The 23,520-nt window shown below is 56.3% G+C and overlaps 1 protein-coding gene across 13 annotated transcripts in view; it reads left to right on the forward strand.

Moving 5' to 3' along the window:
• CELF4 (CUGBP Elav-like family member 4) overlaps positions 1–23,520 on the forward strand; it is a 295,827-nt gene that overhangs the window by 51,833 nt on the left and 220,474 nt on the right. The window lies entirely within an intron of this gene.

Raw genomic sequence — 23,520 nt, forward strand, 5'->3', positions numbered from 1 at the left:
AGACCCGGGAAGGATGACGGAGCCCAGGGCCGCAGACTGCTGCTTCGTTGCCAAGGAGACAGTAATTACTCTGTGTGTTGGGTAGGGGTTTTCCGCCTTTCTTTCTTTCTTTTTAACTTCTCTGGGCCTGATGAACTCCAGTGGCTTGGCTGCTCCCTCCTCCACCTCGCCCCCAGCCGCTGACTCTGCATTAAAGGTCAGAAGAGTTGTACACAGTTGCTTCCAAAATGACAGATGCCCCTGCTCAGGGTAAGCACGGCAGCAGAGAAACCATTTGTCAAAGTATTTATAAAGTGGGTGGAGATGCTGAAGTTGTATTCCCTCCAGGTTAAAAAAAGAAAAAAGAAAGGAAGAAAACGGCAGAGAGCCATGAGGAAAATAGGAATCCAGCAACTTAGCTCACAGACTGACTCTCCTTTTTTCACCAGCTGGAGATATTTATTGAGTGTTAAGTGCTGCCGTAGATGTGGGGATGACACGATCTGGGCTTCTGCCCTGCAGGGGCTCACAGTTTGGGGAGACGCACCTGGGTAGTCAGAGGCAGTGCACAGGGTTGAGATGTGTCAAAGGGTGTGTGAGACCAAGAGGGTCCCAGGACGAGTTGGAGGAGAGCAGGCATGGGGTCAGGGGTCTGGGCCTCAGGCCCTGAGGGAGACTCAGGCTGAGCTGGGTCCTAAGAGGAGGACTTGGGGGTGCAAAGCCCTCGGGCTGAGAGTGATGGGCTAGAGCCCTGTGCAGGGCCCCCGGAGGTGGGGAGACGGGTCCCTCGCCAGGAGCTTGGTGCACCCAGGGAGTCCAGACTCACGCATCAGTCACCTGCGCAGTGCACAGTGGGACCAGGCCAACCAAGTGCCTGGCTTGCAAGAGCAACTTATGCTTGCATGTTGGGTAGATGGGTGAGTGAGTGACTAGGGGAGCTTGTGGTTCTGGCTCTAAACACACGGATTTCAGGGAAGGGGGAGGTCGGTGAGCACTTCCTGAAAAAGGCCATCCCCTTTGTTTATTCATCATCCACCCACTCAACACAACACTGCCTGGGGACTGGGACACAGCGGGAACCCTCCGTGACCAGGAGGTGGGATGATGAGGGTTAAGTGGTGCCCATGGGCAAAGACCCAGAGGTTGGACTGTTTGCAGAGCCATCCCCAGGGGCCCCCCTGCCGCCCATTCCCTCCACCCCACCCCCACCCCCCCACTCCCCCACTCCCCCCACCCCCCCACCCCCGACCTCATCCTCAGGCACAGCCTAGGGTCTGCTCTGACTGTTCACATGTCCTCCTGACTGTTTCAGTGCTGGGGTGGGAGGGGTCACATGTGCACAGGCCAGGTGGGAGCACCTGGAAATGGAGAGAGAGACATTTCCCAAGAGAAAACAGATGCCCTGGGAGAAGTTACTGTTGTACCATCACACAGGGAGGGACCTTGGCAACGTGAAGTCCACCCCCTCAGACCACAGAGCCAACAGGAAGGCTGGGCTACGGCCAAGGGCAAGCTGACTCTCATTCTCTAAGGATGGAGCCACCATGAGCATCGTCTTGGGGCTTCAGACACCCTCCAGGCAGAGAGTGGGGAGCGCGCGCAGGCTTTCCCCTGCAGAAATGGGAATACCTCTTTGGCCAGAGCTTGATCTGTGTTTGGGGAAAGTTTGCTGGGGTCACTAAGGAAGCCTGGAGGAGTAGGGGAGCCCCAGAGCTGACGCACCCCAAGTGCCTGGGAGCCACACTTGAACAATGGACCCATGCCAGCTCTGGGGAAGAAGTTCCCTGCAGTAGCTTGGCCAGCTGGGCCTGAATAATATTCTGTTGGTTTGGGGCAAGGATATGCCTGGTGTGCACTGAGAATCCCAGGCTGGAATATTCTGCTCAGGTGCGGGAGGGAGGGCAGGCAGTGCTTGTGTGCTTTAATGCGTGAATTTCCCCCTGGTGCTTTCTTTTCTTTTCTCTTCTTCTTTTTCAAGTTAACCATTAACCATTTTAAAGTGTACAGTTGGGCAGCATTTAGTACAATCACTGTGTTGTACAACCATCACCTCTCTCAAGTTCCAAAACATTTTCACCACCCCAAAAGGAAAGCCCAAGTGCATTAAACAGTTACTGCCCATTCCCCCCTCTTCCCAGTCCCTGACAACCACTGGTCTTCTTTCTGTCTGTATGGATTACGTATTCCAGATGTTTCATAAAAATAGAATCATACAATATGTGACCTCTTCTGTCCGACTTTTTTCACTGTGCATAATATTTTTAAAGTTCATCCACATTGGAGCAGAATGCCCTTCCTTTTTCCGGGCTGAATAATATTCCATCGTGTGGGTATACCACGGTCTGTTTATCCACTAAGCAGCTGATGTAAATTTGGGTTGTTTCTACTTTGGGGCTGTTGAGAGTTGTGCTGCTGTGGATACATGTGTACGGATATTTATCTGAATGCTTGTGTTCAGTTCTTTGGAATCTACAGCTGAGGGGAATTGCTGGATCCTATGACTATCTTCTTATTTTGTAAATTTCAAACCTGGCTTGTCTGTTTCAAGGTCTCCACCTTGATTCAGATTAACTCAACACTTGGTACATGCCTATTGTGTATCACGCCCTCACTGATCCCAGGAGCTACCCTGTCTAATAAGTTCTATCCCATTTTACAGATGACAAAGTTAAGGTTCAGATAGATCAGGTCTGAGAGGTACAATAAACTTAGGTGCCATTTCCTGGATTTTCCTAGTGCACCACAGGGCTCTCCTACATGGCCACCTAGAGTCTAGATGTCCCAGCTTTATGGTGCTCACCCCATGTGAAATCAGTATCCTCTAGATTCTACTATAGACAGTTGCAGGTGCTAATATTTTTTCTTAACTGGATGGGAGGACATGAAATTGATAACATTCTTCCATCGAGTTTATTTTTGTATACATGAGCTGGGGAAAGATAAGCTGAAGCCTGTTTCAATGGCTGATCGCTTAAGCCCTGCCAGTGGGAGGGAGACGGGGATCCCAGAAAAGTCAAGATGGAGCTTTGGGGTGGGACACCACATCAGGGCAGGAGCAAGTAGCAGAAGTCTCAGGAGGCAGCAGAATGGGTTGGGGTAGAAGGAGAGGTGACCCCAGGGGCAGGTGAGATGCAGACTGCAAAGATGACTGTCTCACCCAGAGCACCGAGACTCTAATCTCAGGGTTTGTGTCGGCACGTGCACAGTTGAGACGGCTTGACTCTGAGGGGAAGGGCCATCCCCACCTCCCACTTCTGCTTCCCCAGCCAGGGAGAGATGGTTAGCTAAGGGGACCCGTCGATGGCAGCGAGGGGCTCCAAGCCTGCAGCCCACCAGACCACTTGAGTTCACGTTGTGACCTTGAACAGCACACTGCAGATGTGATGGGAGCAGCTGGCTTGTGTCCCCTGCGGCTGCACCTGTGGCATTTGTCAGCCTGGAGAACAGGCATGCCTGACCTGTACATACCTGGTGCCATCCATCAGCCCAGCAGGAGCTGGGGAAGGGGGCAGGGCGCCACTCCACCCGACCCCCACGCTGCAAAAGACCTCAGCTGCCGAGTGTTGATGAGACCACAGCCCAAGTCCTGGACACCTGCCCTGTAATTCTGTCAGGCAATTAGCACAGCAAATGGCCCCAGAGGGGCCTGTCTATAGGGAGCCGCTCTCCTGCCTCCAAATGCTTTCCCCTGCCTCATCCCACGTGCTGGTTGCAGGCTGACGGTGCACACACACCACTCTCCCCCCTCCCGCCGGGGCTCAGCAACCACAACCTCCATTGGCTCCAAGGCCTCTGATGCCTTAGTCTGGCTTTGGAGGTGCCCTGATCAAGCTCATCCTGTCTCATCTGCCAGGGTGACTCGGCACCAGATTTCAGCCAAATCAGGCACAAGAAGCGGGAGAAAGGAGAGGCCCTGATGAGGCCCGCACAGGGACACTGGGGAAGAAGCGGCCACTCTTGGGAGTTGCAGGAGAGAAACTCAGCAGATGATGACAAAATCTGGGCCTGCACAGGGGCAGGATGGAGAGGAGAAATCCACATTGGAGGTGGCTGTAGGGCACGCGAGGCTGATGGAGGAGGAAGCCCTCCCAAGTTTCTGGCTTCAGATCCAGGAGAATGGGTCCAGGCGTGGGCAAAATGATGGTGGCTCCTTTGCACAGGTTAAACCTAAGACATCCTGAGCCCCCAGCCAGTGACACTCAGCAGATAGTGATGTGTCTGGGAGATGGACACCGGGCCGCGGTCATTCCAGGTGAAAACAGCGAATGGAGGGACAGCCAGGTATGAGCCAGGTTGCCTCTCAATCAGTTGCCTTCTCAGTAAGGAGCCAAGATTTAAGGTAATTCCTCCAACATCGAGACCTGACTAAGGGGGGATGAGAGAGACCAGTGTCACCAAGGAGGCAAGGCTGAGAAATACGTGCTGACCTTCGAGGAAATAGGACGTCACAGAAGCTTTCAAAGCAAGGAAGTGACAGATCAGAAGCTGGCTCAGGACGATCCATGTGCTGGCCTGAGACTGAGACACTGGAGGCCAGGGGACAAATTAGGAGCTTGTCGTAACAGCCCAGACAAGAGAAGATGAGCAAGGAGATAGCAGGCAGGAGCTCGCAGGGAGAGAGCTGAAGTTTCTGTCCTTAGCAATAACGTTACTAACCAGTTCTAGACAAATGCAAATGCTCCTCGTCTAAGGGTGTTGGGGGGTGAAGGGAAGAGGAGGCCTCCTCCCCACCCCGGGCCCAGCTCTCATTCAGAAGATGGGAGGGGGTCTCAGGGGCCTGCAGGGTCCCAGGGGAGTAGAGGAGGCCGCCACTGTGCTCAGCCAGGATCTAGCCGCTGCCTCGAGTTGTCCAGCATAGCAAGAGAGGCGAGAAACGACAGCCCTGGTCAGACCCGGAGCTGCCTTCCTGGTGATCATTCCGTCTCTCTGGCCCCTTATTCCCTTACCTCGAGACCATCCATTCCTCACTCCTTTTCATCCATCACTTGGAAACTTAGGGCACCTGACCCTCCATCTTCCAGAAAGTGAGGAGCAATGGGGTGGAGGATGGGCTTGGAAAAGTGCTCAAGGAGGAAGCAAACTTTTCAAAGTTAGAAGGGCCATAAAACGCGAGGCACTGGATGTTTCCACCCGTTTCCCAGGGAAGCTCCACGTCGCTCATGTGTGCTGCACGCTGACTGTGCAGTGGGCGTCTGTTGGGGCTGGAGAGTCTGAGTGGCGAAGGCAGGCAGGTGGGAGAGGGAACGGGAACGTCCCAGCTGCCCTGTGGCCCCAGCGCAAGTTCAGGGAGGTTGCCAAGCCCACGTGACCACATGAGACTGCTCCCAGCACCCCAACCTCCCTCCGCAGACACGTCCCTCCCACCTGCCTCCAGGGGATGGCCTCAGCTGAGGTTGTAGAAGTGTTCTGCAAAGTCACCCTGGGCCCATGAGGATGGCTTGTCCTGGCTACAGCACTGGTGGGCTCTTCTTGGAGCATCCGGGTAGAGGAAGCTGGTCCTAAGAGAGAGCCCTGCCAGGGGCCCCTCCAGTGAGCCTGCCGTGGGCTTGACCTCGGGGGAGCTGGTCGGTCGGTCCACACCTCCCTACACAGTGGGTTTTTTGGTTGGCTGTGTTTTCCCCAAACAAGCTCATACAATTAGTTTCTTCTTGTTTCCTAAATTATTTTTGCCACTGCTAATTATTTCACACTCCATATACAAGAGTTATTGGGGTGGGTAATGGGAAGCAAGGGATCGCTTCGCAGGAGCATCGCAGACTCCAAGACATGCAGGCAACTTTGATTTGTTTTTCTGCTCAGCCGCCTTCCTGAGAGAAGGAATAGAGAATGCTGAAAGAACAGGGGGGCGGCGTCGGGGTAGGCAGAGGAGGGGGAGACACAGATGTGGGCTGAGGCTTTGTAAGGCACAGTGGGCCCACAGCCCAAGAGGGGGCACCTGCCAGTGGGGCCAAGGCCACCACCCTACTGTCCCAGGCTTGTCCCAGGGCAGCTCAGGGAGGGCTGCAAAATCCAGAGGACACCCTTGCTCGATAGCATCACAAAAAGAACACATGTTAGAACAAAAAGAACAAATGGATACAGGCCTGTGTCCATTCCATTGTACAATTTGGAAAGCTGGGCTCAGAGAGGTTAAGGAACTCACCTGAGGTCACACAGCCAGGAAGTGGCAGAGCTCAGACAGGAACCCAGGTCTGTTTGATGCCAAAGCCTGTATCTCTAACCACCCTGCTCCCCTGCCTGCTTCTGGGGTTCTCTTTCTCCCCAAGGATGCCCCCTGGTGGTGCTTTTGTGAGAGGAGAACACTCACCTTAGGTGGAAAGGGCTTGGTTCCATAGTCATCCCCATCTGGCCCCCAAAAGCCCACTGTGCCTGAGTTCCATCCAGGACAGGTGTGCCCATTGCCACACCCACCTCGGGGCAGCCTCCCTGATGCCTGTGTCCCTTTAGGCTTAGCTCTAGTGAAGGGGGGTTAGGATTTTAGTAACGAAGATAAACCAGGAATCTAAGTGGGGAAGCGAAACCAGAAAACATAAGAGCTGTTGAAAGGAAAGGTGTGCAGAACCCACACTGCTTTCCTGGTGCTGTGGGTCGGCCTGGCTGGCCTGTCATCAGCCTCAAGGGTCTCGGGCAGGTGCAGCCCCTCAGACTTAAGCTAGTGAGAGGATCCTACCTCCTGCTGGAACCCGGCTCCCTCCTCTCCTTGACCAGAAACCTCCAGACCCTCCCTCACCGCATCAGGCTCAGCCTGGTGGCCCTCGGCTGCCTGAGGACGGCCACTCCTGGGGATCCCAGGTGGGTGACCAGCCCCCCGAGCAACCCAGGCCCATCCTCTGAGGAGGCCTCTCACAGCAGCCGAATGCTAGCAGCTGGCGCCCACTCTGTAGATGCCAAGAGACAGCCTCGCTTCCAGGCAACTCTCTGGTCCCACTTCTGGGACTCCACATTTTCACACACACACACACACACACACACACACACACATGCACACCCCGAAAGCAGACCAGTGGACTAAGTGAGGCAATGCATACACAGTGCTCACGTGGACGGTGCTTCATCACTGGCCAGGACCATACGGCCTACAGACTAGGAGCTGTCACTGACCAGTGCACTGACCCTGCAATGGGCACACATGTTCTTATTCAGCCCTCAGTGAGGCAAGTGCTGTTAGTCTCCCATTTTACAGGTGAGGAAACTGAGGGAGACAGTGGCTAAGAAACCTGCCCCAAACCGCACAGCTACAGTAGTGGAGCCAAGCGGTATGCAAGCCCTAGTCTTCACCACCTCTCAACACCTGCAAGGGAAGGGCCGTGCAGATCACCTCATCTGGCTCCACTGCCCTTCTTACAAATAAGGCCCTGGGCATCAACCCACTTTCCTGATTTCCAGCCCAGGGCTCTTTTAAGAGAGAGCTCTTCCGGGGGCTCCTCTCCCCTCCTCACCCCTCAGTGGGAGTTCTCTCTGGTTGTTTCCCGCCGGAGAGGAGAGGAGAGCTGAGCTCTGACCTCCCTCATCCACCCGGGATGGCCAGGCGGGGACAGGGGAGGCCAGAGTAGGCATGAAGCCGAAGCCGGGTACAAGGAACAGGGGCCTTGAGGAAGACGACCAATATCCGAGTAGCATTACTGCCATCTCCAGTGATGCCCACACCACCCACCTGGGTAAGGGAGCTAGGGCAGGAATCATGATGCCCATTTGATGGATGGAGATACTGAGACCCAGAGAGGTGAAGTGACTCACCAAGCCTTGGTGGCATAGATGGCTTTTGGGGAGTGCCCTATCAAGGGCTGTGGGTCTCAGAAAACAGAAGTTTACGGCTCTGGGAAAGGTGACCTGTAGGCTGGGGTCCTGGTGTGGCGTGTCCCTGTGCAGAGGATGCAGAGAGAGCACTGCCAAGGAAGGGAGCAGCACTTCTGCTGACGGGGCTGGGTTGGCACAGCGTGTCTTGACCCCCAGCAGGCTCTGAGGGCCTCTCTGGTTTTATGGGCTGGAGTGCCAGAACCTGGCAAATGGCCAGTGGTCACAAGATCTTGCTGGACCTGCCCTGGGCCTTGAGAAAACTCAGGAGGAAGTTCTCCCGCCCTTTGGATACGCGCACTCCTAGAACAGGGGCTGCGTGCAGAGTCCCGGGCTGACCTTTGAGGCAGAGGGGGTGGGAAGCAGGCACTGCCCTGGAACCATCCCAGGGGAGCCAGGAGAGCGTGCACAACATCTGGCCTTGGGATGCAGACTCACGTAGTTCAATTCCAGCCCTGCCTCTTCCTAGGTAATAAGTGGCCGTGGACATCCTCCCTGACCTCGCTGAGCTCAGGCTTGTTGGGTGAAATTGAAGAGCAGGCACCTACATCTCAGGGGTGTGGTGATGCACCCGGCAAGACCTAGCCTCATAAGGCTCCCCACCCCCTCCTTGGCAGCCGCTGCACATACTTCAAGAAGGCAGAGAGCAGAATAGGCCCATTGTACCTGGCAGAAGCCTCCGCAGTTCAGAATGGAGGGGCTGATGCTACCTAGCAGGGTCAGGGAGGCATGGCCTGGTAGAGGTGGGACAGTACCCATGCCCTGGCTGATGCGCGCTCCTCAGACAGAGGTGTGGAAGGAGGCTGTCCTCGGTGGAGTAGACCTGCGGGGTAGGAGGGAATAAACCCTGGAGAGGCGGGGGGCTCTCTCACGGCAGTGCCCAGCAGTGCAGAGAGGGCCCTGGCCATGCTCAGGCAGCCAAGAGCAGGTACTGGCCTTGTAGGGGCCTGGCCCCTCCTCCTGGGCCACTGCGCTATCTTCTGAGACTCCATGTACCACCTTTCCCGAGAGCGCTGATTACACCCTTTCTGAAAAATAAAGAACAGAAGGAAGGAAAGAAGCTGAACTCTCTCCTCCAAGCCCTCCCTCCCTCCCTCCCTCCTCCCACTCTCCCCGGGTCCCCCTCCCTCCCCGCCTCCCACCGGTGCTCTCCGTTGCTAAGTAGATGGTAGGTTTATTTGCGGCTGTCGGTTCCCAGTAGAAAAATTTCGTCTTGGAGAGCCGCCTGGATGGAAATGGCTTCAGCACCGATTTCATGGAGAAGGTCTGTGCAGTAATTAGTGTTCATGAGGGAGGAATTGGACTGGCAGGCTCCCAAGAAAACTACTCCCCAAAAGTTAGCTCGAGTCCAGAGGGCTACATCAAATCCAATTCCAGAGTGTGCATCTCCATCGCTATATATAGACCCGCAGACGAAAACAGGCAGCGCCGTGGCTCGCAGTTCAAGGGGGAACTGGTCGTGGGAGGCAGAGGCAGCCTGCGCCGCTGAAACCACGGGAGATGCAGAAACTTGATGGTTACCGTGGCCCCGTGCACTGAGCCCCGTGCACCTCCCCTGCTTCCTACCCCAGCTTGGCCGGGACAGACACCTGGTGATAGAGGACAGGAAAGAGGGAGAGGGGAAGGGAGGAGAGAGCAGGCTGGGCTAGCCTGTGCTGGCCCACACTGGGGTACCATCCCACTGCAAATGCCCCCTGCCCCACAAGTTCCCACACAGAGCAGGCTCACTCCAGCCACTAGGAGGAACATCCCCCCTCCTTCCTGAACCCCCTGTCAAGGCCCCGGGGGGGCACACCTGCCTCCATAGGGCCCCCCCTGCTCATCCACGCTGTCCCTGGCTCCCCCAGGCCTCCACAGTCAGAAGCTCGATCCCTGGGCGGCATACCACCTTTCTTGGCTTCCTCCCCGTTCCTCTGTCCCAAGCTGGGTGTCGCTGAGGCCCGGCAGCCCATCTTCCTCTCCTGTCCTTCCCTCCCTCCCCAGGCCAGCCTGAGCAGAGAGCAGGTGCCCTTGCACACTTAGGGAAAGAATTGAGGGCAGTGGGCCCCAGAGGCCTGCCAGGAACTGGGGACTCTACCTTGTCCACCTGGGCCTTCAGGCTGCAGGAGGAACAGGTAGAAGCAAGACAAATCCAGAACTTTGAGTCTGCCTTCCTGTCTTCGTTCCTGGGAAGTTTGCCAGCATGAATCTGCTCCAGCCGGGATTTTACAGGCGAGGACACTGGGGTCCCCAGAAGGCCAGGGCCCTCATCTGGCCTCTGATCCAAGGTGCTGTGCCCACCAGATCTTTTCACACTCCCGTGCTGTGGGGCCTTTACACCCAGGGTCTCCCTGTGCACTCCTGAAACTCCTGCCTCTGTTCACCCCAGTCCCGGACTCTGCTCTCACCTAGTCTACTCACCGAGGACCCCTGAGGTCAGCCCTGCACTTCACAAGGTGTGTAAAGCCGGGGCAGGTGCCTCTGATCAGTGGCAGACGAGGGCCACAGGCTGCCTGCCCGGGAGGAGGCCAGCAGCCCTTCCTTTAACCACCCCAATGCCTGGCTTCTCCTTCTGGGCCTCTGCTCCCCAAGCTGGCCTTCCTGGCCACGGGGTACAGTCAGCTCACCCAAGACAAAGCAAAGGTCTAAAGGAAATTTCTAGGAAGCCCAGAGAAAGGGTGAAACCTGAGGATACAAAGACCGAGCTATGGGCAGCTGCAGAGTCAGACCCATCGTGGAGGTGAAAAGGTCGGGCCTCAGGTTGGCCCCACCTGGCACAGCCCACTGAGCCCTGGTGCTGGGTCCTCCTTCACAAAACCCCCTTCTCGGCCCCCACTCCTTCCACCCCAGGCCCTCCCGAGGGCGGTGAAAACAGAAGCTAGACCCGTACCTGCCTCTAGGACACGTGCGCGGTTCGGACCTGCGCCTCGCCCTCCCCCAGCCCTGTCGGCTGCCCCCCACTCTCCCAGGCCGGGGGTGGGGGGACTGCATGGACTCGGCCCCCAGCCGCTTGGCTCCCACAGGTCTGCTCTCCCTGTTCCCTTCCACTTGGTGCAAAGCCTTGGAGACGCTCCTCCGCCTGTGGACAGCCCGCTCCCTGCGCGTTTTGTCTGAGGCCTTCGGCACCGACCTGCTGGCCCGTCCTCAGGGCTGCACTGGGCTGCACGGGCCTCTCACAGGCTTGCCCTCCAGGAGGCCGGGCCGTGAACCTGAGCTGTTTCTCTCACTGACCGGCTGTGTGCTCTTGGCACAAGTGCCTCACCTTGACCTACAGACGCGTCCGTTTCCTCCTCTGTAAACAAACAGTGCACATTCCCTGCTCCCTTACACCCCCCCCCCATTCACTCACTGGCGAATTCACACGCACGAGGACCCACTTTGTGCCAGGACTGTGCCGATGCTGGGGACGCAGGCCCATGGGATATCAAACCCATTTCACAGAAAAGGAAACTGAGGTCCAGAAAGATTTGGTGACTTGCTGGAAGCTGTGGTTTACCTATCAAGAGACTGCCTTCCGTTGGCATCCTGATGCCACACCGGTGTGCATTCCTCACCCGGGGGTTCCCATCGCCACGCCAGGCCCTGTGCCGGGAGCAGGGCTTACAAGGGTCCATGGTGGACGGGCCGGCCCTGCCATCAGGGAGCCCAGAGGGTCCTCGAGAGAAGTCAGGGAGGAACCCAGATGAGAGTGCCCAGTCCACAGCCGTCCCCTCCCCACGAGGGTGGAGTAGCCCATGCCCACCCTCAGAGGACGCCCACCCCTCCCCGGCTGTCCCTTCGCAAGGCTGCCAGGCTCTGCACTGCTCCTGAGCGAGATGCCCCCAGCCTTCCTTTCCCCACCCTCGCAGCCCACATCCCCAGGTCTTAACCATTCCTCGCACAAAAGAAACAATTGACACTGAGGTGCCTCTTCGGGGAAGCATGAAGCCGGCTCTTTGTCACCCAGGTCCCTGCCAGCTCATTACTGCCTCCTGTCATTAGCATATTAGATACGCAAGGTAAACAAGACACACTCACATCCCAGACTTTCAATGCCAGCCGTCAGTCACTCTGCCCCGGCGAGCTGGCCTGCGCCAGGGCAGGAAGCGCACACAGGGTCCCCGTCCTTGTGGGGGGGTGTGTGGCGGGGGATGTGCAGGTCCCACGCAAGGAAAGCAGACACCATCAGACAGTATAAATGCCAAAGCTATTTTTCACACCGTAGGGCATCTTTAGCATCACATCACAACTGCTGCTACTGAAAACGGTAGAGACAGTCATCCCCCCATTAATTATATGCCAGGCTCTCTGCTGGACACCCACGACCCCAGCAGATAAGTGTTGTTATCCCCATTTCCCAGGTAAGGACCCTGAGGCCTGGGGGGCTACGTAAGCTACCCAAACAACCAGGGGGGCTTCTAGAACAAGACAGAGGCTACTGTTGGAACCAGATCCACCTCCTTCCAAGGTCGCAGCCCTCTCCCCAGACTCCAGACATCCTGCTGGTTGAAACAACCAGGCCACAGGGGTTAAGTGTTTTCCCAGAGGCACCAGCTGGCTGGTGACAGAAACCAGGGGTCAGATGTCACCGTTGTTTCAAGATGGAAAAAATCGTGTATCTTGGAATAGTCAGGATGGTGATTACATAGATGGACAGGAGAGAATATGCGGTCCCAGCCATGAAGCCAAAAAAGAAAGGAAGGAAGAAGGAAGGGAGAGAGAGGATGCCGGAAGTGGGGGGAGAAAGGAAAGAAAGAGAGGAACTAGAGAAGACAGGAAGGGAGAAAGGAAGGGGAAAAGAAAGGAGAGGAAGAGGAAAGGACAAGGGGAAAAGCCAAGGAAAGGTGTCTGGAGGAGCTTTGAAGGGGCCGGCACTCGCAGGGGCTCCAGCCTTCTGAACCACTTGGTGGTGGCGGAGGAGGGGGGAGGGCCACGTCACCCCACCACCACACCTCTTCACTTTTGCACATGCAGAGCCCTTTTCCCACCACATTCCTCCCTAGAGGCCACTCTGGGTTCAGGACTCAGGCAGCCTTGCACTAATTCTACCCTGGACAAAGTTAAGCATCCTCTTCCATGAGGGGCAGAGCCCATTGTTAAGGTCACAGACCCTGCAGGCAGCCTGCCCCAGCTCACAGCCCAGCTCCACCAGGGACCCGGCTACAAGATCTTGGGCAAGTCTTTCATCTTTCGGTGCCTGTTTTCTCACCTGTACAATGGGGATAACAGTACTATTTCATAAGGTTATTGTATTAAACGAGACAATACATGTAAAGCACTCAGAACAATGCCCAGCATATAACCCAAAATCACTGTTTGCTGTTATCATTTGTGCCACACATGGGCCCTACACAAACCTCAACTTAGTGCGTATGCTTGTTGAAGGCATATCATCTGGCCTTGAAAGTGTGTTTAGCTGGCATCTCCTTTAAAGCAGGGCATATGTCTTTCATCATTTGGCAAATGATGGCCCATCAATAAATGGCTGTGGAATGAATGAGTGAATGAAGCCTCTTGCACTCCATCGACAGATGACAGTACCCCGATCCCAGTCACATGGCTTGTTGAGTCTTGAGTACCAGTCAACTGATTAGTTAGCTCAGTCTTCTTTCTTGGTGGGTTCCGTGGGCATGTGGGTGGGTCTCTGGGAAGAGAACAAATGGAGCTGAAAGCTGGGCTCTGTCCCCTCCCCCCCCCCCACAATAGGTCATCTTCCTCATTTGCCAATTGCCTCTGACCAACTTTGGCACTACCTGTAGGTCAGCAGTGAAGGAAAGGTGACTGTGCATGGCTCTGGCTCTTCCCAGGATCAGGGACAGCTGACTCTAAAGCAAAAGCCAGAGCCCTCACCCTTTCTAAACTGTGAACAACATCTCTGCTAGGGCTCGCGGGCTTGAGGGATTGACTCACTGAAACCAGCATCCCAGTCACATTTGCTGACTACTTCCTTGCCACAGCCCTCAGGTTAAATATTGCTAAATGCCTGTGATTGAACTTATCTTATTGATATTGGGTGAAGCCCAAAGCCCAGCCAGAAGAGTGGCTTAAGTGGCCAAGATCATGAGGAAAAGGCATCCTCCACCTGGAGCTGGACCATGGCCTGCCTGGACTGGGTGAGATTGTTTTTATGCTTTAAAAAAGAAAATCACATTTTCCAAACATTGATCCTATAATATAGGACTCCTGGCTATTGGTCTTTTCAAAATAGCCTGTCTTGGATGCTGAGATCAGAATTTCTTGGTTGGTGTGCTTCCTTTTTTTTTTTTTTTTTTTTTCTTCTTTAAGTGAATCAGGGCCTGTTAGGAAGGAGCTGGAGAAGAGAGGTGAGATTAATTCACCTCACCTGGCAGGTCCAGGGTGTTCATTTGCAATCAAAGGGGGCGGCGTGGCCTCCCCTCCTCATTCTGAACAGTTCAATTGCTCTTGCGAGGCCCCCATCTGGGGGCCGGTCGGGGATATGCAAGGCGAGGCACAGCCCCAGGAGCTGCAGTCTAGCTGGGGAGGCACAGAAGTCCCCACAGATGACAACAGCAGAAAACTGTTCAACTAAGCACTTGTTTTTATGTTTCAGACACTTGGATGTGAAAGGGCTCGCTGGGAGGAGAGTCAGCACAGGCTGGGAAGCTGGGGAGGGTTCCGAGGATGGGGGAGTCTGGTAGAGGACCAGGGAGCAGGGAAGGCATCCCGGTGGGGGGAAAAGCAGGAGCCCAAGCCCAGGGGTGACATGGACACCCACTGTGGGGGAGTACGGTTCAGGGTGACAGACGGAGGGACAAAGGAACTCAACAACCCCCTGCCTTGCGAGTCTGATTACCTCTCCTTCCGTGGAAGAAAGGAGTCAGAGAGGCTGACCCCCACCCCACAGGACATCATGGGGTAGAGATGTCTCTGTGGGTGTGCTGGGGACAATTCCAGGCCAGGGGCCCGGGGCTTCGGAGCATGCCAAGGAGGGATTCCTCCACACGTCTCTCCGCATGGGGAAATGACCACCGCCCCCCCCCCCCATCTCCCCGCCAATTTATCCTGTCCAACCACTATGTAAAGCTCCAGCCAGGGGAATCCTGTGCAACTCAAAAAGCAGTCACTGAGCTCCCTCTGTGGGCACAAGACCTGCACTTGTCCAGCAAACGCGGAGACTCTGGGGGCTCAGATCCTGCCCTGTGTCGTTCCCGCACACGGAGGAACCCTGCATGCCAGGCAGGGGCCAGCAGCGTGACCAAAGTCGGCCCGCGAGGCTCTGCATGTCCGGCCAACAGGAGGAGAGAGAGGCGATCCTCGTGGGCAGGCGGGGGCAGAGGCAGAGACCAGGGAAGTGCTTTGCCTCTCAGATCAGTTAGACTAGACTGGCCTCACTTTCTCAGACACCCAGCCTGTTGTCCATCTCCCACAGTTTAGCGATTGGTGGTGTCACACCAACATGGCCCCCGAGAGCCCCCATCACGTGGTGCTCAGAAAGCAATGGTCCCTTCCCACGGAGTCACTCCCAGCTTCTCAGCAGGTGCATCCTGATCTGAGAAAATTCAAAACAGGAAGATTTAAACCCCTGGGCCAGGTTCATTAGAAGGGGACACAGTTCAGTTTCTCAGCGCTAGGGTTTATCCCGGCATTTGTGTGAGGAACAAATACCCCACGTGCATTTTAAATCCAACCTTGGTGCTCAGATAGAGCCCTTTGTGGAGGAGCCCGAGCCCTGACTTTGACATTGGAGACGCCACCAGCGCTAGAGGGAGGTCAGGTGCATGGGGTCCAGGGAGACCCCAGAGACCTCAGCTCTCTCCACCTCGGTTCTTGGAGGAAGAGAATGAGGTCATCCCTGAGCTCCTCACCCCAAATCCCAGCCATGGGGGTGTGGAGGGAGGACATATCCCATCAGGGCCCCCAAGGGCCCCACTCACACCACCCTGACACACTGCCCAGGGCCTCGGGAGGGGGTGACAAGAACTGAGCCCCAAACCAGGTCCCGGCTCCACCACCAAGCAAGTCACACAGGCTCCCCCGGTTGTCAGATGCTGGCAACAGGTCGACCTACCCGGAGGTGCAAGCATCGTGAGCTCACAGGCACAGCAGCTCAGTGGCAAGTGAGAGCTTTCTGCATGAGCGAAAGGGAGCACTTCGTGCTGTCCTGGGAACCAGCCAGTGCTGCCGGCCCAGAGCAGGGGCACAGGGGCAGCCCCTGAGCTGCGGGAAGAAAACCCAGCACGTGTCACAGAGCAGGTTGTACTTGTCTTGTGGGCTGGGCCTCAGAAAGGCTGACACCATCCCTGGACCCATCCCCAACCCCTGAGCCTCGTGGGCCCATCAGCCCAGCCACCAACCAAGAACTCCTTGCTGAGAAAGGGGAGAGGCCATCACTATGTCATGTCCACTCTTTGTCCTTTTTCCCAGTGCCATAAAGATGTTGCTGCTGACACCAGACGTGTAATTCTCCAGCGCTGAGGGTGTAAACAAGGGTAACTGGCCGGGACAGACACTTGGCAAAGGCCTGCCCGCTGGTCCTTTCATCCTCCGAGGTCCAAAGCCAATCAGGTCCCTAGGTCTGAACCTACTGGGCCCTGCCCAGCGCCCCCAGGAAGAGAAAGAGCGGTCTGGTCCCATTCCCTGGGGCTTCCCAGTCTAGGTCTGGGGAGGTCCCCCAGCCCCACGCCCATCTGTGTCTTGTGGCTGCCAAGGGCAGGAGGGCTGAGACAGTCATGGTGAGCCGGGTCCAGTTCCTCACATCACACAACCAGCTTAACTCTGAAAAACGCCTGAACTTGGAGTTCATCTGCAGTTCAAACTCCTGTGGAGCTCCTGGTGTAGAGAGAGTTGACGCAGGAGGGCAGTGCTGAGCCCGCAAGCAGGCTGTGGGCTGAGGGTGGGGCTTCAGCACTGGTGGGCCCTGAAGAAGGGAGCAGGCCAGCAGCCCTGGTTCCTTGGCTGAGGGCACCATCCACCTCCCCCTCCTGCCAGCTTCCCCTCATCCCCACCCCCCAGGCCTCCTCAGAGGAAGATGGATGGCTCCTGCCACCTCCAGGGGCCCAAGCCAGAGGGTAGGCAGCCCTCTCCACACACGGCTTCCCCTGAGGTCATCTACCCACAGCCTTGCAGCTCACTGTCACCCAGCCAGGGCCAGAGTGGAGTTTAGCAACCACTGCACTCAATGACCTCTGTCCCTGAGGGGAGAAGGGGACCCTGGAGTTAGCAGCTCCTATAGTAGAATATTGCCACCTGGGCAAACATACATAAATGCTAGGTAGACAGAGATGCGCCTTCGAACTGCCAAATGAGAGGGGTCATTGCGGAGGGCTTTAAGAGATATGGGGCTTGGTGTAGTCAAGGAAGGCTTCTGGAGGAGGGGAGGCTTAGTCACTCCCAGAAGGACAGGTGGGAGGCAGCATAGAGGAGGCAGCAGGGGTAAGGGTGCTGTTCTGAGGCTTGGGTTCCCCCGATGGAGGTGGAGAAGCAAGAGTCCTGTTCTGCGGGTGAGCGATCAGTGCCCCTCTCTTATGGAGAGAGAACAGCAACAGAGAACTCCCCAGGAGCAGAGGGAGGGAGGGAGGGAAGTCCAGGTGGAACGGCCTGGGTGCACGGGAATGGCCAGGACAGGTTCTGGGGAGATTCTGGCAGGAGGATCACCCCATGGCCGAGTGCTGGGAAAGAGGCAGAGAGAGGGGCAGGGCCAGCTCCGGTTTCCTTCTCTGCCTGTTACCAGGAGCTCACGGATGAAAAGGGAGATGAGGCCCACCCTGGGGTGAGCCAGGAGCAGTGGTCAAGAGTGCAGAAGGAATTCACAGATGAGACCACCAGGCTGCAGGAGGCTCTTAGGGCCTCACCGAAGAGCGAGACCCAAGTGGCAGGTCTTGAATAAGGTGCAGACCTAGGGCAGGCCCGGGGCGGGGGGACATTCCCGGAGGACAGACTGCTCTGCAGCTGTCTCTCCCACACGCAGGAAGGGAGCATCTGCCCCAGAAGGCACTGGGGAGGCCGTCCTTGCCCACCCAGACCATGGGGGACAGAGGCTGGAGGGAGGGACACACCACTAACCCTCTTTCCAGGGAAGCTGGAAGATATCCCTCTCCCTCTCCCTCTATCCACCCCCAGACCGTCTGCCTTAATTTCTCTGCAGTGGGGCCCACGTCTGTTTTGTGAACCGTGGGATAAGAACCAGCGAGGAAGGATGCTCTGAGGGTGGGGTTTCAGGCCCCATGGCAGGTAAATGGGTGAAGATTCAGGGCAGAGAAGATCACTCTGAACAGGGAGCCCCTCCTTGCCCCTTGGGTCTGGCTGGTGGGTGGGTTTCCTGCTCCCTTCCTGCTCCCCACCCCCTCCCACACCCAGCTCCCTCTCACTTCCTCCAGGCCGGCCAAGTGCAGGGCCTGAGGATCTGATGTTTCATCAATGTCCAGATCCTCCTATTCTAGGGCCACCTTCCTCTGGTTAATTCTGTAATTCAATTAGTAGGAAGCCAAGGCCCGGCTGGGGTGGGAAGAGGGAGCGCTTCGGGAGCGTTCCCTTCCGTGATGATTACACCCCAGGCTTCAGCCCTGTTCAGAGTTGGGCAGGAAATTGTACTTCCTTCACTTCACAATGACAAGGGCCTTTTATCCCCGCACACGGGGGCTTTGTAAATTACTGCCATCTCCGTGCAATTAATTCTGCGGCGCTGCATTTCTCCCTCACTTCTCCCTCACGTGGGAGAGGGCACCCGCCCACCTTCTCAGGAACCCGCAGCATCCCTTGCACGATCAGCCGGGGCTGTCCTGCTGGAGAAGGGAGTCTGCCACCCGCCCACCTGCACCCTGGCCTGCAACGCCCACTCTGCCTGCCTTCCCCGGCTGGCTCAACCTCCCCTGGCCACATCCTTCTCCTCCTCCCTTTTCTTCCCTGCCCGCCACTCCCCCCCACCAGCCGTGCTTCCTGCTCTCTCTTCAGCGCCCCCCCCCCCGTCGTGGTTTCCCCACCCTCTTCAGTTCCCTTGGGCTCCATTTCCATGACGCTTCAGTTCCATTTAGAAGATGCTGTCTCCACCCTTCACAGAGCTGATCGTCTACTCAGAGACACAAGACGTGAAAATGATAAACAGAAGGTTGAGTAACTGAGAAGGGTGAGTGGGAAAAGGTCAGAAGGCAGCATGAGGAAACGTGAGGGCGGAACATGCTAGAACCAGGCGCAGCAGGGGAGCGTTCAGGGTGGGCCAGCGGGGTCCACCTCGTGCAGGGAGGCCAGGCAATCGGCAGCTGGTGGCAGCACTGTGGTGGGACTTTTCCGCAGGTGTGACATGTCCCTGCTCCCGTGCCCACCCTGATGACTTCCCAAGTCCGGTCCTGCTCCGCCAGGCTGCGGTTCTGTTCCACCAGGTCAGGGCTAGAATGCGCTGACCCTGAAGGCTGGGAGAATCGGGTGATGAGCCGGTGCTGGAGAACCATCCCGGACCATGGGATGCGATGGGGAGAGTGGGAGCGGAGGGGCGCGGCCAGATCTCACCCAGAAGTTCTCAAGTCACTTCTGTGCCTTTTCACCTGAGATCCTGCCCCCAGCGCCACACAGCTGGTTGGGCCCCAGGAGAACTGCGGGGCAAGAGAGGTGTGGGGGGAGGGTGGGCCTCCATGCTCCATCGTGGATCCTATCCCCCCAGACATCAGCTTCTGGGACTCAGGGTCACAGGACCCAAAGAAATACCATTTACACCTTGCTGGGTGGAGAGAATCTACTTCAACTCCCAGAGCTCAGAGGAAGCTTTGAGGCAGGACCCACTCATGAAAATCTCCCTCGTGAAGAACCCGCCAGGAGGCCAATGTCCAGTGATCTTTGTCTGTCCCCTCAGAACGAGCTGTGGGTCTTGCATCCTGTCTGTCTCATTCGTTTCCACCCACCCACTTTTCACTCCATCTTCCTCTTTTAGCAAAGTTTTTTTTTTTTTCTTTAAAGTTAATTACATAAGTGATACATGAATATGTTCTGGGCCTAAATGTGTCAGACAAAACAAAAAATGTTAAAGTCATGGGAGACACCCCCTACCCTTCTTCCTCCCTGTTTTAAACTTGGTGGGACCCCTCATAGACCTTGGGCTATGGTGTAGGCACAGACTTGGGAGCACATGGGACTCGTGGCAATGGCTCCGATGTGTATACACAGCGTCTGCTATTTTGCAACTCGCTTCTCCCATCTGACAATGCGTCTCTCCATGTTGGACATTTAGAACCATTTCGGCTTTTTAACTGTTGTAGAGTATTCCGCAGTTTAAACATAAAAACATTCTGGCACTGAGAAATCTTTAGATGGTTTTCCATTTTATTGCTACTCCAAACAGCCACAGTGGATCCACGTTCCCTCTGCTGTGAGTACAAGTGTACGGGCACGGTCAGGCCCGAAGGCAGGGAGAGATGTCTGTGCCACCAGCCCCATCCCCGGGAAGGGCGCTCCACCATCAGACCTTCTCAAGCCTTCAGGTGCAGAGCCCCGTACCAGCCCCCCCCAGCCCCCCACTGTCTTGGATCAGAATGCAGCCGCTCCCGAGAGAATCCCATTTCCCACGGAGTTCCCAAGGGGCCTTACCTGGCGTGTCTCTGGGGACACCTGGGCTCCTTACGGGAGAGCGAGCCTGGCACATTTAGTGACTGCTGAGCGGAGTCCCCTTGCACCGCCCTCACAGCTCAAAGCCCCCTCCTCAGCTCCTGGAAGAAGCGGTGATGAGGACAGGAAGTCACAGCTTGTTCAGCACATACCCAGTGGGTGAGGCTTGGGAGCTCTTCCTGCCCTGGTCCCCCTGGGCCGTCACCTCAGCCCCCACCCAGGTCTGCTGCCCTCTGCAGCTCCCTGTGAAGGCAGACTCCCCTCTTGAAGCCCCCCATCCCCACCCAGCTGCCACTTCTTTGGGGTTCTGCCCCCAGCAAGGGAGCAAATGTGGTCCCTCCAAGCACCAGGAGTCAGCAGTTAATGACTGTGTACTGTCTCTACCTTTTTAAAAGAGCTGTAGTGGGCTTCCCTGGTGGCGCAGTGGTTAAGAATCTGCCTGCCCATGCAGGGGACACGGGTTCGATCCCTGGGCAGGGAAGATCCCACATGCTACAGAGCAACTAAGCCCATGCGCCACAACTACTGAGCCCATGTGCTACAACTACTGAAGCCCGCATGCCTAGAGCCCATGCTCCACAACAAGAGAAGCCACTACAATGAGAAGCCCATGAACCGCAACAAAGAGTAGCCCCCACTAGCCACAACTAGAGAAAGCCCGTGCTCAGCAACGAAGACCCAATGCAGCCAAAAATAAATAAACAATAAATCTTAAAAAAAAAAGAAAGAGCTGTAGTGAGACAGCTCTCTCAAAGCAGACTGTCACATGTGGCACCCGACTGGCTGCAGGGATGGTTTGAGCAGGCCGGGTGGGTGGATACCAGTTGGCCCCTGCAGAAGGCTGGTCCCTCCTCACAAAGGCGTAGAGGGACAGGAGGGACTCTGCCTCTCTGACCACCCCCCATCCCCATCCACAAGAATGACTCTGTGTTTACACCACACTCTGTGAGCAGAGAGCTCTGCAGAGGTCGTTAACACTGTGGGCTAGTAGGTCTCCCACCTGCCAGCCTCTGAAGGGAGTCAGAGATGAGGAAACTGGGACTCAGAGAGAGGAGTCAGTAAGTGACCCCTGGCTGAGCACATCCGGAAGCATGCATCAGCCTTTACAGGGGATGATCTGCTGGGAGAGAGCAGGAAGGTGACAGTAACCGCACCGTCAGGCCCTGAGCAAATGGGCTCAAGGGGGCCTTGGGGACAAAATCCCTCTAACGAGCACCCTCAGTGCCCCCACCATGGAAGTCCAGGGTGGCTCTGTGTCCTCGGGGACTTGATCAGCTCCCAGCACCACTGCCGTATCCCCTACCTCCCGGCACCCCCAAAGTAGCCAAGGTGTTCGGGATTCAACACTCCTGACAAATATGTGTTGAGCTCCTGCCCCTCTCTGGGCACCGAGAACCAAGCAGGATCGGAGAAAAATCAAGTCCTGACCTCCTCTGAGCTCAGGGAGATGCTAATCAAGGAACATGCAAACTATATAATGTCGGTGAGGGCTGCCAAAGAGGAGCACCCACAGCAGAAGGAGTCAGAGAGCAGGCGTGTGTCCTGTGGGGTGGGGAGGTGCCGCATTAAGTGAGGCCGCCAGGAGCTGCATCTCTGGGGAGTTCATGTGTGAGCGAACCCTGAAGGGAGTGAAGGAGCAGGCCGTGTAGACAGCAGGCCAGGCTCCTTCTGCGCAGAGGGAACCACCAGTGCAAAGTTCCCAGGGCAGCGTGCGCCCGGCGGGGCAGAGAAGCAGGAAGGAGGTGGGCAACTGAGTGCGGAGGAATGGGAGAAGGTGAAGGCAAGGGTTGGAGATGACAGGGAGGTCACACAGGGCCTGGGGGTCCCTCAAAGATTCCGGTTCACCGCACAGCTGTGAGCTCTCTCAAAAAAAAACCGTGGCAGAAATTCCTGGAAGCTGGACAAAAGCAACAGATTCTTTTTTTTTTTTTCTGTTTTCTTTTTTTCTTTCTTTCTGGAATCCTTTCTTTGTTACCCTGGAGTGTGGAAACAATGTGGTCGTTTTCTCTCCATCCTCCTCCTCTGCCCTGCTTGCCCCTCCTCCTCCTCCCTTTCCTCTCCTTCCTCCCTCCTCCTCCTCCCTCCTCCTCCCTCTCTAAACCTGCCCCTGACCTTGTCCTGAGCTGGCTTGCCTAGTTGCAGCGAGACAGCGGCTGCCTCCCACTTGCAGGCGGCACGGGCGGAGGACAAGGCCAGTGAGGGGACAAGAGGAAAGAGGACCTGGGAGAGGCAGGCAGCAGCACGAGGGACGACGTCACGGGGGCCTCTGACCGCTATTCATTTCAATTCCCCAGTGTCTCCATCAATAACCGTCTGCCATGACTAGGAGGGAGGAGCAGGGAGGGGGAGGAGGGGTGATCTGGGGTCTGGATGGGGAGGGATGAGATGGAGGGGGATGGAGACTCCTTGGCACTCATAGCTCCTCCCAGCCCAGGACAGGAGTTGGAGGCAAGGAAGGCAGAGAGTCAGCGGAGCTGAGAGTTCTGTCTCCCTGCTGTCTCTCCCTGCTTCCTTCTTCCCATCTCTATGTCTCCCTCACACATACGTTCCCTTCCATCTCCTCTCTGAAGCTAGCAGGGGAAGGGAGACAGGACCAATTTTTACATTGGAAGAGGAGGAAGGGAGATTTATTGGGTGATGGAGAGTCAGGAACTGCAGAGGATGCTGGGAGCACTCTATGCCCAGGGAGATGAACAAGAGGCCAGAACGAGCCTGGTGACAAGGCACCAGACTGGCACCAGAAGCCTACAAGCCTCAGGAGAAGAGGCCCTGGGCTCCTGGATCTCTCACAGAAACTGGCACAAGGGCACTCAGGAAACAGTTGATAAATGGCCATGAGAATGACCACCTGGCCAGCTGTGGGCAGTCAAGAAGGGAGGCTGACTTAAGATAGACAAGACCAGTCAAGGTGGTCTGCCTGGAAGAGGTGGATCTTGATCAGATTCTTGAAAGATCGATGGGGTTGGGAGATGTGAAAATGGGGAGAGAGGGCATACCAGGTGAGGAGACTGGAAAGGGGAAGGGCAAGGAAAGGCGGGCAGTGGTGAACACAGACTGTTGGGAGGTCAGATCATGGGAGAGAGAGTGAAACAAGGGAGAGAAAGAAGACAGTGAAACATTGGTGGTAGCCAGAGCCCAGGGTGCCTTCACTGGTGGCTTTGGGAAGTCTGAGGCCACTAATCCCCTCCAAACTCAAGCCTGCTGTTGGCTGAAATTGCCTTTTTGACTTTCCCTAAG

The sequence above is a fragment of the Hippopotamus amphibius genome, chromosome 11 (genome assembly GCF_030028045.1).
Source record: "Hippopotamus amphibius kiboko isolate mHipAmp2 chromosome 11, mHipAmp2.hap2, whole genome shotgun sequence".
Taxonomy (NCBI): Eukaryota; Metazoa; Chordata; class Mammalia; order Artiodactyla; family Hippopotamidae; genus Hippopotamus; species Hippopotamus amphibius.